The following is a 16,038-nucleotide window of genomic DNA, read 5'->3' as shown; positions in this document are numbered from 1 at the left end:
GAAGGAAGGAAGGAAGGAAGGAAGGAAGGAAGGAAGGAAGGAAGGAAAGGAACAGCCTCTTCTCACCAAAAAGCAAAAAAAAAAAACTTACCTATTACAGTTGTCTGCACACACATCTCTATGTATATGTAGAATGAATATATGCAGAACACACATACATATTTATAAATGTGGGTTCATATATGTGTATATACATGTATGTGTGTTTGAATGTGTGTACATATTTTTACCAATTAAATACATATGTATATTCATATATTTGCTAATTAAATACAAAATAATAAGTGATAAAGATCACTAACAGTTTGGGGATGAGGAAGAACTTGTAGAAGGTGGTACATGAGCTGTGTTTTGAAGGAAGTTAGGAGTTTTAGGAAGCAAAGGTGAGGAGGAAGTAAATTACAGACACAATGGATAGCCAGTGAAAAGCAGAGAGAAGAGATATAAAGAATCATGCACAAGGAACAGAAAGACTTGTTTTCTGATCTAAAGAATAAGGAAAGGGGAAAAATATCCACTGAGTTTGGATAGCTAGGTCAGGGATTGGTTGTGAAGGGTTTTAAAAGTCAAACAAATGAGTTTATATTTTATCCTGAAATAATAGGGAATTAGTGAAATCCATTGAGTAGGGGAGTTCATTTTTGTACTTGGATAGAGGATAGGTTGGAAGGACATAGGGAGGCAAAGACACCATCTAGGAGGCCATTACAACAGCCAAGGTATATGAGAACTAAGAACTAGAACTAAGATGGTGATTGTGTGAGTAGAGAAATTTGAATGCAAGAGATGTTGAAGGTAGAAATGGCTAAATGGGGCAACTGCTTAGATAAGTAGTGAAGGAAAGTGAGGATTCAAGGAAAATGTTAATGTTGTGAACCTGGGAGACTGGAAGAATGGTGGTTCCTTCCATTTCCCCACACTGCCTTGCTTAGGGATCAAACTCCATAAAATGAAAACAACTACATTCACATTTCTTTTATATTCTTAGTTTAAATTCTACATAGCTGTCATATTTAATTTAAAGATCAAACTGCATTGTGATTAATACAAACTACAGAAAAGTCATACTTATCTGAGTAGAAAATTATCCTAAAGCTTTTGATGCAAGTTTTGTAATTATGTCTTCTAACGCTCTATGAAACTCTTTCAATCATGGTAATGATGTCATCTGGGGAAATAGCTATTGCAAGTAACTTGAATATAATTAGAGGTGTTGGGGTGACATGTTTTCCTGTCTCTTTCCCTTTAAAGATGGTGATTATTCCAATTCTACGTGACTTGAAGAGGAAAATTTTGCAGCACACAGACTTTGGGAGCAGTAAGTACTTAGGCACACTTATTACCACACTTTGTTTTGGAGATAATGAGAACATTGCAAGCTGTTTGGGGCTTTTGTCTAAAAATTCCCACCAGAGGCTCTTTCAAAACCACTCTGGCTTTCAGTGCCTGACTCCTGTGGAGTTCAAGTCTGGTTTTGCTGTAGTTGTTAGCTGTTTCTCATGCTTGTTGGGGCTTGTGTGTGCTATCCGTGGGAACTTAGCCAGCCTTCTGAGAAATAGACTGACTTTAGGTGTTCCCCCTTGGGGCCATAATTTGGATCAGCTTGTCAGCCCAGAGATTCATCCTTTTGAAATTCAGCACATAGTGACATATGTTAACTTGCCTTGCCCCAACTTGAGCAGAAGTGAAATAGAACTAATAGAAGACATATGGTAATGAGGAGAGAAAAAAAAACAAAAATAGTAAATATATTGGAAGAGATAGTCTGTCTTTGGAATTTTCCACAAGCTAATAAATGACTATAGGCAAGATTCTAATTGATTGTTTTGATTGTGGTGACAAAGTTGATTATTTAATCTCTAATGACTATGAAATATTAATTTGAACAGGATGCCCCTTTCCTCCTTTACATGTTTTTCTCTTGTACCAATACAAACAGCATAAAGATTGAAATATAAAATAAGTAATGGGCCAGGGTAGGATCCCAGAAGTCTTTTTTTTTGCAACATAGGTTATTAATTACTTTAGCAATGTTTATGGTTTGATCATCATGGCCAACATTTTCACATGCTTCTCCTGCATGAGTTTTAGAAAAATTTGAGGATGAAAAATGACAAAATATTCTTGTTCTAGTACTTATTTACTGTGTGATCTTGAATGAGGTACATAATCTCTCTGAATTGAAGTTTCCATAACTGTAAACTGAGGTCAGACCACTAAGGTATCTTTTGTCTTAATTCTATGATCATATTAATATAAGTAGCTAGTTAATATCTGATAATGTCAGTAATGGTGTCATGGAAGATCATAGAGAATATATGTATATGTATATGCATTTGTATGCATATATGCATGTATTCACACATACATATAATTCTGAACATACATACACAAATGTATATATAATTATACATGCATTTGAGTATGTATATATGTATGTATGTGTGTAGCTCTTAAATGAACAACAAAAACTAAAAATAAAAATAAAAAACTACAGCAGCTTCTTAAATATAGATGGTACAGAACAGACAGAAGCCCAAAGCAGTACCCTGAGCAAGGGTTGATGACTGAAGCCATCTCAGTGGGACACTGAAATCTGTTACATTTTGAGCACAGATGCATGAAGGGAAAGGGAAGCCAGTGGTAAGAACCCAGAAAATTAAGGTCAAAATCAAAAGGCAGCCAGTTACCTCATCCCTTTGGGAAGTTTGGGAAGGCGTGGATCCTTTTCCCAGCACATGTTGCTAAGTCAGAAAATAGGTTTGGGAATATGAATAAATAGAATAAGATTGTAAACACCATGAGAAGTAACATGGGTCAAGAGATCAAACCCAGAAGAAGATACTAACTCCACAAAAGGGAACAGGACCTTTGGGTATTGGTGAGATGGTTTGACTACAAGGATTATAAAGGTATCTGAAAGAAATTAAACAATAGATTAAAAAGAAAATAAGGGAAAATGGAAAGGAAATAGATTAGAACTATATCCAAGTAGTATGTTTCTTAAACATTAGAATCAACCCAAAAGAATTAATTATGTGAGATAACAAGAACTACAACAACAAAATCAAAATATTGAAATTCTAGAAGAAATTATGTCAACCATGAATAACAACTCGCCTCAAAAAAAGTCAAGGTGAGGTAATTTACGAATGATTTGTCTCCTTAAAAGTCATGACCAAAAAGAAGCTAGGATAGCATATTCATCTGTGGTGACCTTATGGGAAGATATGGACAAAATTTTCACAATATGGTCACGCATGGATGCGTTGCAATATGAACCATTGGAATGAATATCTACAATGAAGAAATTCCGGACTCTCATTCATCTACTCCCTAAAGTTCACCATATGTTGTCTAATCGATACATTAGTCATTCCTCATTTTCTCCTGACATCAAGGGAGAACCAATGGGGCACTATTGCTGAATCCTTATGTCCAATTATGCAATAAGAAAATATCTCCCCAGATCAATCATTCTATTAATGCTTATATTATCTTTCTTTGAAACTTTGACCAAAATGCATCTTTAAAATGTAAGGGAAATTTCTTGCTATTTTATACCTTCTTAAGATTACAAGTGCAATATTTGGCATTTCCTTTAATATGCAGTTCTATAACTCAACATAATTGATAATAATGTGGTCAAAAGCAGCAAGCCATCATTGATTTTCTTGGATATAATCCCTTGGATCCTGTTGTATTTCTTTCCAGAGAAAGGATGAATAGATTTTGGAAAGAAAACTGTGTCAGATGAAGGTTAGCCAAGGAGAATACACATTTGGATTAGGTTTCATGTGCAGATTGCCATTTTGATTAATCCTTTAGAAATTATAACTGGAAGATCCTGAGGCCCTGGAAAGCTCAGCTCTCTGCCTGTGTACTACAGGTACTGCCATATGAAATCTCTTGTTTTTGATCAAAAGTGCTTTCTGGAAAATTTTATTCCAATCATTCTATCTTTAAAAATTCATGGACCTTTGCAATGAATGTTTATTATATATATATATATATTACATTTCTTTGGATTAACATTCCCCATGGACCTTTAACATGCATGAACTAATTTGATTCCAAAGCTATTCTAAATAGAGTCAGTATAAATGATGTAAGAGGATGAAAAGAAAAAAAGAGGAGAATAGAAGATGGGGGAGAAAAAGGAATGGAAAAACAGGAGAGAGAAACTGAGAAGACTGAATATAATCACATTCATTCTGATTTTAAAATAATCTAATTCAACTTTTTACAGAGTAAAATCGTCAAAATTTTAATTTTATAATCTCTATTTTCTCTTGTTTTCCTTTTTAGTTCTAACCCTATTTTTAATGTCTTCTAAAAGGGGAAGGAAACACAAGAAATGGGGAGCAGTATGTAATGTGGAATAAGAGTCACTCAAATCTTGGCTCTGATAATTACTGCTTGTGGGAATTTGGACAATTCATTTCAGTTACTTTGTTCTTCAATTTCCTCATCTGTATAATAAGAGGGTTGAATTTGATGACTTTTGAAGTCCTTCCAAGCTCTGTAGTGCCAATGAGAATTGCTTGGGACAAGTAATAATTTTTATATTTTTAAAAAAATTTTTGGCAATAATAGGGATGTATGTGTGTCTGTCTGCATTTATTGACTTTAAGCAAGTTCAGAACATCTGACCTTGACCTGCTGAACCCAGATTGAGCTGTTTCTGTCAGGACTAACTAGGCCATCCATGGCAGAAGTGACTCGATATTTTATTACTAATTGACCTGGTCCATGTGCTGTTTTCAGTAACTAGTTCAAGGATCTTCATTTAGTCAAGGAATACAAGCCTCTTCTGAACATTATCAGGTTAGTAACCTTCACCCAATCCATATATGCAAGGTTAACACTTTCCTAATCACAATGCCCTTGTGATCGACAAAAGAAGGTCAGCATCCAGGGCACTTGCTAAGTGAGTCCCCTTCACACTCAGTCCCTATGAATCTGTTTAGCAACAAAAATCAGGTAAGTGAGCAAAGATCCAGAGGCCCGTGCTTTCCATCAAGATACACATCCTGCCTTTGGCCTAGGCTACCTCCCATGCTTACCCATGGAACTGAAGGGTTGAGGAGTCACATGCCTGCATGTGTGCATAGACTAAACCGCATGACTTGTGATCCTTAAGCACTGGTGTTCCGTTTTGGTGCCTCACTTAAAATCACTTGTATTCTTCAATCTTTAGTTAGTTCTTTGTCCATTAAATGCTGGATTTTATACCATAGGCAGCATAGCCCAAACCCTTAATGCCATTTTAATCTTTGGAAGCCTTAAAACTGAAGTAAAACTATAGCAAGTATATAAAAGTTGTAGTTTATAAAGAGCATACTTCAGCGTTGGAGATATAACAGAGACTGTTGGCGTAAAAATGTCAAATGTTTCAAGGATCTTCATTTAAGCCCATGTTGAAGCATCAGTTTTACCAAAGCAGAAAGGGAAATGTGGTCAAAAACAAACAAAAATGTAAAATGACAAACTACTACTGCTGTGAAACACAATAATGAATACTCAGAAGGGGGAAAAAAAAAGCAAGGACCCACAGAGGCTAGTAGTTAGAGCAGTTGTTACTGAGCTGATTTTTCTTTGTGTGACATGGGCTTCTTGGGATTAGAAGAACCCTGGGAAGAACAAAAGATGTTTATGGGCAAAGACCTGAGGACTAAACATTAGGGAAAAGTAATTTTTACTAATACAAAGAAAGACAAATGAAACAAAACCCCACAAGTCTGGGTCTCAAGGGCCATACATTCTAATGGAGAAGACAATGCGTAAATATTAAGGTTCACATAAGACATATGAGTAAATGAAGGTAGCCTGGAAAGGAAATGCATTAGCAATTGAGGTAATCAGGAAAGGCCTGCTACAAAAGTGGGGATTTGAGTTGAGTCCTGAAGGAACAGAAGGAAAACTAAGGTGAGAGGGTAGAATATTCAAGGTATGGGGAAGAGGCAATTCAAAAGCACAGAGATGGAATGACCTATTGGAAGCATTGCAAACAGGCCCTTGTTGCTGGATGGTAGTGTATGAAGAGGGGAGTAAAAATTAAAAAGTAGAAAGGAAGGGACTTTTCAGGATGTGAAGAATATTAAAAGCTAGACAGAAGGATTTGATATTTGATCCTGGAGATAATAAGGACATTAAGAAAAATGAAGACATTTATTGAATAGATGAAGATGAACATACTTTCATGGCCCTGTGAATTTTCCTAATTTAAATTCGAATGTGAAGCTATGGGTTATAATTAAGATTAAATTAAAAATTGGACTGTTAGTAACATGATACTTTTAATACTCAATGTAATAGAAGGATGGTTTGATGATGAAAATTTGAAGATGGGTAAAAATATTGTCAGCAATGCCAAAATATATGAAATAAATGATACAACAAAAGGAAGGCATAATACCTACTTAAGTATTAAAAGATATTAAAAAGTTATAAAATTTCTCATAAATAATAAATGAAGTATAGCAGCCCTGTAAACATATGATCTTGTGATCTTATGATCATAAACAAATTAAATACATTCAAACAATTTTAAAGAGTTAAATGAAGATCAAATGTTTATGGGTAAAAAAAAACAAAAAAGAAACAACTGTATGTTCAGTATACCACTTTTTCAAGGGTCACAGTGAGAATTAAAGAAAGAAGAAGATAAAACCAGGTTTTAAATATTTTTTCCATTTGTTTCATTTTAAAAGAAGAAAGAAAAAATTAATCAAAATATTCTAGAGAAGAAATTAGAAAGACTAAGGAGGAATTCGTTATTCATCATAATTGGGGTATGCTAGAAGAACACACAAAAATGGAAATGGGAATGTTGAGAAGTGAATATATCATGAATTTCATCCTTATAAGAACTGTGCAAAAGGAGATTGAAAACACACAATTTTATTTGGAAATGCATTCTATTAATTAGGAAAATAGGTGAGGACAGGTAGAATAGGAAGGAAATAGAGAAAAGAAAAGCAAACTTCAAAACTAGTGTTAATAAAAAGGGGGAGGCATTAAAAGGCAGAAAGGATAAGGATCTATACGTTGGGTTGGTTGAAGAGAGGGAGAGAAAAGAATCAGATCCCTTTAATTATAGTTTACAAATGTTAATCAGATTCTTTTATTTTCCCACTTTTTTATTCATAAAATGTATAGAAGTGCCTGGGAGTAAAGAGATGGTTAATTATAATAGAATAGATAGGATGAAAAATATAACAATTATTGTGTGAGACAGACATTATTGTACAATAGAGCAGGGTAACAAGAAAGAATTAGAAAGCAAAACTAAATAATATAAACCTTGTACAATTATTGAATGTTGTTATCCTGTAGGATGAACATCTCTTGACCACCTAGTAGCAATAGACATCATTTGTTCTTCAGCAAAGGAACCAGGTAAAGTGAAACTTGTTGCTAATGGCATCTCAGAAGACTTTAAAGAGACCCAAAATATTATTTTTTGACTTATTCATAGTTTTATCAGTGCAATACTGCAAAATAATGTTTATGAAAATGAGAAATATAACAAAAATAAGGGAAATTTTAGGAGTCACTGGACAAATATTTGAAAGGTTGGAGAATTAAATTCTTATCATGAGATTTATACAATATTATTAGTAATGAATAGCAATGAAAAAATAAATATTTCGATATGCTTGAGAACTTTCCTCCTCAAACAACCAAAATCATGTAAACATTCAAATATCCAAATCTAATCTTTAAATGTGAGCTGTTATCCTAATACTATATTTAACAAGGTTATTGGATTGTTGAAGTGACCCTCAGTCTGCTAGGTGATGAGTATATTTATTCACATAATCTCAAGATATAAGGTTCTACGGGTGTTATATACAAACTCATTAATTATTAATATTACAACATTTTTCTGTAAACTAAAATGAGTCCCTACCAAGTTCATTACATATTATTTATTTAATGAAGTTGAAAAACCTCATTTCTCAATAGTTTCTCTGTCTCTGTCTGTCTGTCTGTCTGTTTCCTGCCTCACACCACCCCCCCCCCCCCAACCTATCACTCTCTCATTTGTATGTATGTATAATGACAGAGGTATCTTTTGCTTCACCTGTGTCCTGGATGGACATGAGAGTTATGAATGAACCCAAAAGTGGAAATAAGCATTGGTTTGTGAGAAATTGAATTATACACACACGCACACACATACACACACACACACACATAATACACAGACCCCTTTATCTCCTAGGATTTTGCAAATATCAAAGTTACTATCTATATATAAGTAGAGTTACCTATAATGAATAATGTAATCACAGATGACTTCACTTTAGTTCTGAAAACAGTTCTATCATTTAGTACAATCACGATGCCAAAGTAACATTTTTGGAATTTTCTTCATTTTTGTCACAAAAGTAAAAACAACTCCATTAAGAAAGTCTAACCATCCTCTTTCTATCTTCTCCAGATTTTCTCCAATAATGGGGGGAAAGTCTCTTTAACTTACTGCAAACCGTTGCTCTTCATTCAATCTCTCTTCTCAATTTCTGTAAAAACTGTGACCCCAAACTCTCAAATTATTATAATTCATTATCATTCTTAAAGTTACAGTAATCATGCCTATCATTCCTGTTAAAAAGCTATTTGAAACATGTTGCATTCTCCCCACATGAAAAATTTTCAGTCTACCTAATATAATTTGTAGTGCATTAATTTCTTATTAATATTACATTGATATAGTAATATATAATATTATAATGTTAAGAGAATTTGAAGATCTTCCTTCCCCATTAACAGACCCATGTAACCTGCTTTGAGTTTTGACCCAGACCACAGCTTGTGTCACATGGAGCCCATGTTGGGATGTGTTTTCCAAATGGGTAGAGCAGGAAAGGTAGAACAGGAAGAGGAGAGTGAAGAGAGAAAAAGGCAGAGCTGGGAGAGAGCTGAAGCAGAGCACCTAGAGTGAGTAAGGGAGGGAGGAATTTTGCCTAGAGGAACTTGTTTGTGGGGAGGCCTAATGGAGGGAAGTCTTGGGGATGGTGTGCTTCCTGCGTTGCTGATGTGTATAAACTTCTTTGCTACCATAATGGAATTGGCTTTCTGGAATCTGAATAAATGTCTTGGTTTTGTCTTTGAGGAAGAGAGTTTGTTATATTTTGTGATTCAACCCTGAAAATACATCTGCATATTCATAGCAGCTGCTATGGGTATAACATTGGCGATATAAATATAAATAGCATCATGTAAAAAATATTTTTATAAATTATATTAAAACCATATATGAAAGACTAATAATAATAATAATAAATGGAACAGCATTCATCACAAAACAAAAAGTACAAAATTTCATTATAGATAATTCTTTCTGTAACTGAAGCTGTTAGCACTTCTGCCACATCATAATTTAATCTATTTATAAATAAGGTAATTCTAAATTTTTATGGCTTTAAATTGGCCCAATACCAATACTGCTAAACTTAATTGCTTATTTCTTTTCTATAGGTGACTTAACAGCTTAGGTTCTAGGCAAGAAAGAGATGGTATCTAGACTGAGCTGTCACACTTCTATGAGCCTAGGCACTCCATTCCTCAGACAAAAGGAAAATTTTATGTGCTTTACTTGAAACAAGACCTTTCTCAGAAGTTATTTCTGCAAATAGTGATTAAAGCTGGGCTTCAATGTTCTTGATATGCAGTTTCAATATAGGATTTTCTTTTTGAGTACCTTTTAATAGTACTTTAAAATTTATTTTATTTTTCATTTATGGCATAAAACAAGCATTTCCTTAACATAGCATAATAAAAAAAGATAATTAAACATGAAATTTCAAATCTATTAGGTAAAACTTGCCATTCCTAATAAATATATAATAATGTTATCATGTAAAATTCCCCCCTCCCCCAACCTAATAGTACCTTTAAATAAAGATGATGGCTTATTTTGTTTCTTACAGATATAGGCTTTTATCTATATTTTTAAATTTCTCCTCTGCTGATATATCTCCTGTTCAATTATTCCCTTACCTAGTTATTATATCCCTTTATTTAATTTTTATTTCAAAGTATCTAATACTCATTGAACATTAAAGTTTTCCTCAAAATTTTGTCTTCAATTCTTAGTAACAACCTTGAGCTTTGTACCTCTGATTGTTTCTTGATACTGGTTCCTAGGACAATAGCTTCTTTCAAATCAAATGAAAATTCTCTATATATGATGATCTATTCCATAGTCGGAACAGAGAAAAAGATCTATTTCTCTGGTCATATCTTTCATATCTTGATGGTGGTATTTCTATATTAAACTGCATGATTAACAGATAGTTTTTACTTTTCGAGTCTCAGAATGACCTATCGCTCTCTCTGGCCACATTTTAATTTATCAGTGCTGATTTGCATTTCAACTTCTCACAGACCAATGCTGATTTCTTCTTTTGAGTTCATTCATCATACTTATGTCCATCCAGGGCAAAGGTAAAACAAAAGATACTCCTGCCATTATTCTTACACTGCATTAACGATGCATTCCTATCCCATTGTAGTGACCTTTGTTATATTGGTCTTTCATTTTCACAAATTGAACAAATTTTATTCCATCCTTGTAAACATTTTCCTTCAAATATGTATAATCAATGTGACTGACTCTTCCTTTTTTCTTTTTATTTTTAGGCCATACCCAAGATGATGTTCTAGAGCAGAGTTTATTAGTGTAAGGTATGTGAATTTTTAAAAATATATGTAACAATAGAGATATAACCTCTTATTCCCTTTCTAACTCCATGCATTTGATTTCAGACATTTAAAAATAATATTTTTAGAAGAGGTTCATATCCTTCATCAAACTTCAGAAAAGGTCCGTGATGAAAAAGAAAACAAAAAGTTAAGCTTAAGATGCACTGTTCTAGCCGTTAAGTCTTCCTTCCTAGGTGCCCTAGACACCATTCTACTTGAGCCTTTTCCTGCATACTATTTTCAACAATTTTGAGAAATTTTCTAGATTGGCATATCTCATTGACTACTCATCACCTTTTTACCACTGGACTGCATGATAAGGTATTATGCATTCATTCCAGTCTAACCTCACCTACTTCTTCAGGCTTCTCTTTTGCCCTCTTTAGTAGTCTTTTTAGTGAAGCGCTCACATAAACTACAAAATCAGCAGACTTTTAGAGCTTTATTAGAGTTGTAAAACTTGCATAGTAATAATTTTTATACTTGAATATCATTAGAAGAAAAAATGCTGATCATGTTTTATGTAATTCTGTTCAAAAACCATGCTTGTATTTACTTAGCATATCTTATGTAAATTAAGTTTTAATATATACACATATGTATTTGCACACACATGTATGGACACAACATATATATATGAGGCCAAGAAGGAATATGACATAATGAAAAGAGAATTGGCCTTGAAGGCAGGGATAAATAGGTTCAAATCCAACCTTTGACACCTTCTGTCTATGTGACCCTGAACAAATCATTTTGCCTTCCAGTCAGTGCTCTGCACAAATTTTAAAAATTCTAAGTGGAATAGAAGGTGAGGAAACATAACAATGTTCTCTATTACTATGACAGCATCGTTCTATTCCCTCTCCTATCCAAATATAAAAGTCATAAAAGAGACTCTGTCAATTTTGATCATGCATTGCTTATCATTAGTCTATGATCATATGGGAAAATTCATACTAATTGCTACACAAAGTGCTATTGGGAATCCTGAAATGTTTTTGTCAGGGGTTATGTCATCTAAAAAGCTTGGGACATGAATTAAAAGGTTAACTGACCTCCATCTGAAATATGTCGCTTGGGACAGTATGGACTTTAACCTATTTATTGTAAATGGCATTAAATTAATATTTTTCCAATTGATGTGATGATCAATTTAGGAAAGTTCATCTAGACTACTAAATATACTTACTATTGCAATGAGATTTGTCTAATTTTATTTTACTAAATTGATGTTGCCTTTTTCAGGATAATATAATTGAAATAAACATCTTTAGATTTTTTTAAAAGATAAAGTAAATAATAAGTTAAATTATTTCTAAAAGCCAACAATCAAGGATTTTCAGGATAATATAATTGAAATAAACATCTTTAGATTTTTTAAAAGATAAAGTAAATAATAAGTTAAATTATTTCTAAAAGCCAAAGGAATCTAGAAAGTGCAAATATCAGTGAGGGCTGAAATGGGAGGCTTCATGGTAATGATAAAGTTTTAATTGGGTCCTGAAGTATGAATGGTCTCTGACGGAGAGGTGAGCTTGTTAGCAGACCTACTAGCTGGATAGTAATTTGGTGAGTCAGTACTTCAGATTCTGTTTCTGATGAATTGCTTACTGCAGCAGCAAGCACCCTAGCATAACCAGGATGGCTGCTAGCACAGGTTCTTAGATCTGCTTTAACTCAAAATGGGTTAACAATCTTGCTTTAATCAAACATATATAATTTACCTAGTTCAGGGGGAAAAGTTCAGCACCCCGAACTTTAGAGGTTACAAGCAGCCAAAAAAAAAAAAAGAATACAGACAGAGAAACAGATCAGCAAGCAGGGTTTCCAGCTGTCTGACCATTACTTCCATACCTAGTCAGTTACCAGAGAGGGAAGCACCAACATCTGGGTTTTCAAAGTCAGGGGGTTCAATGGCTGCCCAGAATCCCATCTGGACAAATCTTCCCAAAATGAGCCCCAAAGCAAAATCTCACATCAGGGTATATATAGCCTTCTCCTGGCTCAGAGAATGTCACAGCCCTCTTGACCCATTGCCCAATCACAAAGTAACAAGATGTGGGCATTCCTGAAAAACAAGCCTCCCTCCACAGGCTCCATGTGACCATATTCAGCCTATTAGGGGGCAGATTATATTTTCAAATCAGGGAAGGTTCTCTTAAGCCTATCAAAGGGCCAAGGGGAAGGAAAGATCTTCAGATTCCCATTCCCATAACACTTACCGAGATATTAATTGGAGATGTCCTAGATGGATTCAAGATCACAAAAGGGAACTGTCTGGGTCAGCATGGAGTGGAGAAATACCTTCCTGTGCATAATATGATTTCACCAAATGGTTCATTTCCTTGCAGAAGAAAATCTCCCTATTATCTGATTGTCTCTTGTTATCAGTTGATCAAATGTGCATTTTTTTTTTCATTCCGCATTATGCTTAACTTTGCTGGGTATGATATTTTCAGCCTTAAACACAGATTTTTTATACTCTTCAATATATTGTGTTCCAAGACCTGTGGTCCTTTAGTGTCTCCTCTGCTAGGTCATATGTGATTCTATTGTGGTACCGTGATATTTAATTTTTTCTTGTTTAATATTTTATCCTTGAACTGGGCATTTTGGAATTTGATTATAATATTCCTATGAGTTTTCCCCATGGGATCTCTTTCAAGTGGTGATTGATTTGTTTTTTCTACTTTTCTCCTTTGTTCTAATGATTTAAGACAATTTCCTTTAACTATTTCTTGTATCATTCTATCAAGATTTTTTTTTATCATAGTTTTCAGGTAGTCCAATTACTCTTATGTTTTCTCTTCTTGATCTGTTCTCCAGATCAGTTGTTTTTCTTATGTTTCATTTTCTCTTCTATTTTTTTTCATTCTTTTTATTTTCTTTAACATTTCTTGATCTCTTCTAATTTTACTGGCTTCACTTTGTCCAATTCTAACTTTCATGGTGTCATTTTCTTCCTTAAGATTCTGGATCTTGTTTTCTAATTGATTGACTTTCTTTTTCATAATCTTCTTTTTTTCTTGTATTCTTATTTTTCCCATCAATCTCTATCATTTGGCTCTTAAAGTCTTTTTAAAGTTCTTCCATGAATTCTTTTTGGTGGAGAAGATGGTTTCTTTGCTTCAGGATCCTCCTCTGAAGATGAACCCTGGTCTTCCCTTTTCCCATACTAGCTTTTGATCTTTGGATTCTTTTTCCTTTGCCTGTGTATTTTGTTGTTGTTGCTGGGGTAGGACCTTAATTTTTGACATCACTTCTGGTCCTGGGCTATGGTGGATGGTGCCTTTTACCCAGATCTTCAGTTCTCCCCACTGGCCTGGAACTAGCCAAACCCCCGACTTCCTGTAAGTGCCCACAGCTAGGGGCTCTCTGCCCAGCTGCTTCTGCACTCTCGGGGCATGTACTGGTTCTTTCTCACCTCTCCCCCACCCCATTCCCCCTTGCTCTCTGCAGAACAGCTGACTCTGGCTTTTCTTGTCAGCAGAGGTTCCCTTCATCTTCACGGGCTCAGACACCCAACTCCCCACATTGTCCTGGGGTTAAAGTTCCCGTGGCAGGGGCTGAGGCAGCCTCCCAACCCAGCTAGCCCCAGAGTTTGTGTCTTGTTGTTAAAGCAGACCCTAATCTGGAGGTGTTTTCTTTTCTCCAGGACCAAAGCTAGTCCTGGGACTTTTCTGCTGATCTTCTCTCTTTGTCCCAGGAAGACTTATTATTTATTTTACCAGCATTTTGTTTGCCCTAAGGCACTATTTTTTAGTTTAGAATTTTCTGACCTATTGCTCCATCTTCCCAGAATCCTCTCCCTTTATATGATTCTATATCAGTAATGTTAGTTTCTGCTAACTGATGTTAAGTGAAAGTAACATTTCTTAGATGGAATTTCAACTGTCTAAACCTTTATTTGGTTACTTTACCCTTGGTAAAATAATTTTGCCCTTTACCTTTAATTTATTCACTTGTCTATAAGACACTTGGACTAAATGAATTCTGGCATACTATGAATTTATAATTTTTTGATGGCTAATATTCCTATATTTTCTTTTGTGTCAATCAGTTTAAGCTGGGGTGGGGAACCTGCAGCTGCAAGGTCATATATGATCCTCTAGGTCCTCAAGTGCAGTCTTTTGAATCCAGACTTCACACAACAGATACCCTTAATAAAAGGATTTGTTCTGTAAAATTCTGCCTCATTCAAAAGACCACACCCAAGGACCTTGAAAGCTGAAGGAGACTTGGAGGTTACAGGTTCCCAGCCCCTGGTTTAGGAATTGCTGTCAGATTCTCCTATTCAGTCAACTCTAAAAACTCTCTGTTATGATAAAATATACTCTCCTCTATTTGATTTTTAAAGTTTCCACATCCTGGCCTCAACCTCTTCCCACCTCATTGGACATTATTTGCCTTCCTGTACTTTGTGAAGTTGGCTTTCTCTCTGTTCTTCACATATGGCTCTCCCAATCTCTGAGCCTGTATGCTAACCATTCCACAAGACTGGAATGCATCCTCTACTTAACTCTGCTTCCCAGTGCCTTCCTCTCTTCATTTACGATGTAGTACAAGTAGCTTCCTCTTCCTGGAGACTTTCCTGATCACCTGAACTTACAATGCCTTTCTTGCCAAATTATTTACATTTACATGCTTGGTAAATTTTTTTTATATTTATGCTCTATATAATTTATGTATAGATACTATTTCCCTCAAAAGAATATAATCTCCTTAGGAGTAAAAATTATTTCATTCTTTGCACTTGTTGATCTCACACTTGGCACAGTGTCTGGTAAACTACAGGAGCTTAATAAATATTAGTTGACTGATTGATCAAATAGGGACATAGTTTGTTTCAATTCTTTTTGCTACAATGAACAAAACTGCTCTGGATATTTAAAAATATTTTCATTTTATTTTTCCTTTAAATAACACCTTTATGATATAGGTTTAGTAGAAACACTAGGTTAAAATATATGAACTTATTTGTAATTCATTTTATAAACTGACTCCTTAGTTTCTAAAAATTATTGCACCAACATAGTCATCTTCTACATGGATACTAATGTAGCTGTTTGTCTACAGCCCAATGACATTGGGCTGAACTATTTTTAACTATCTTTGCTAATTGAATGGGCATGAGGTGATAAATCAGAGTTGCTTTAATTGACATTTTGCTCTTCATTTGACAATTAGAAACAAATTTCAGATGAGTATTGGCAATTTGCATTCTGTTTAAATATTTTGGCCATTTATCTAGAAGCGAATCTATCTCTTGCCCATTTGCTTCAATTCCTTATAGAATATGAATTTCAGATTTTGTTTGTCATAGGG

At 34.5% G+C, this 16,038-nt stretch overlaps 1 long non-coding RNA gene across 2 annotated transcripts in view; it reads left to right on the top strand.

Annotated features, from left to right (window-relative positions):
- The first annotated feature begins 1,143 nt into the window (after positions 1-1,143).
- Positions 1,144-16,038, top strand: part of LOC138169645 (uncharacterized) — a 198,861-nt gene continuing 183,966 nt past the window's right edge. The window contains exons 1-2 of one of the 2 annotated variants that reach the window (XR_011170409.1): positions 1,144-1,318; positions 10,651-10,695. This is a non-coding gene — a long non-coding RNA (uncharacterized lncRNA). The remainder of the gene's footprint in view (positions 1,319-10,650; positions 10,696-16,038) is intronic. The other variant, XR_011170410.1, reaches the window with a different exon arrangement.

This window comes from Petaurus breviceps, unplaced genomic scaffold (genome assembly GCF_028583685.1).
Source record: "Petaurus breviceps papuanus isolate PSGF00001 unplaced genomic scaffold, PetGlider_PUasm1.0 126, whole genome shotgun sequence".
Taxonomy (NCBI): domain Eukaryota; kingdom Metazoa; phylum Chordata; class Mammalia; order Diprotodontia; family Petauridae; genus Petaurus; species Petaurus breviceps.
Note: the sequence above shows the minus strand (reverse complement) of the source record. Positions and strands in the feature narration are given on the sequence as shown.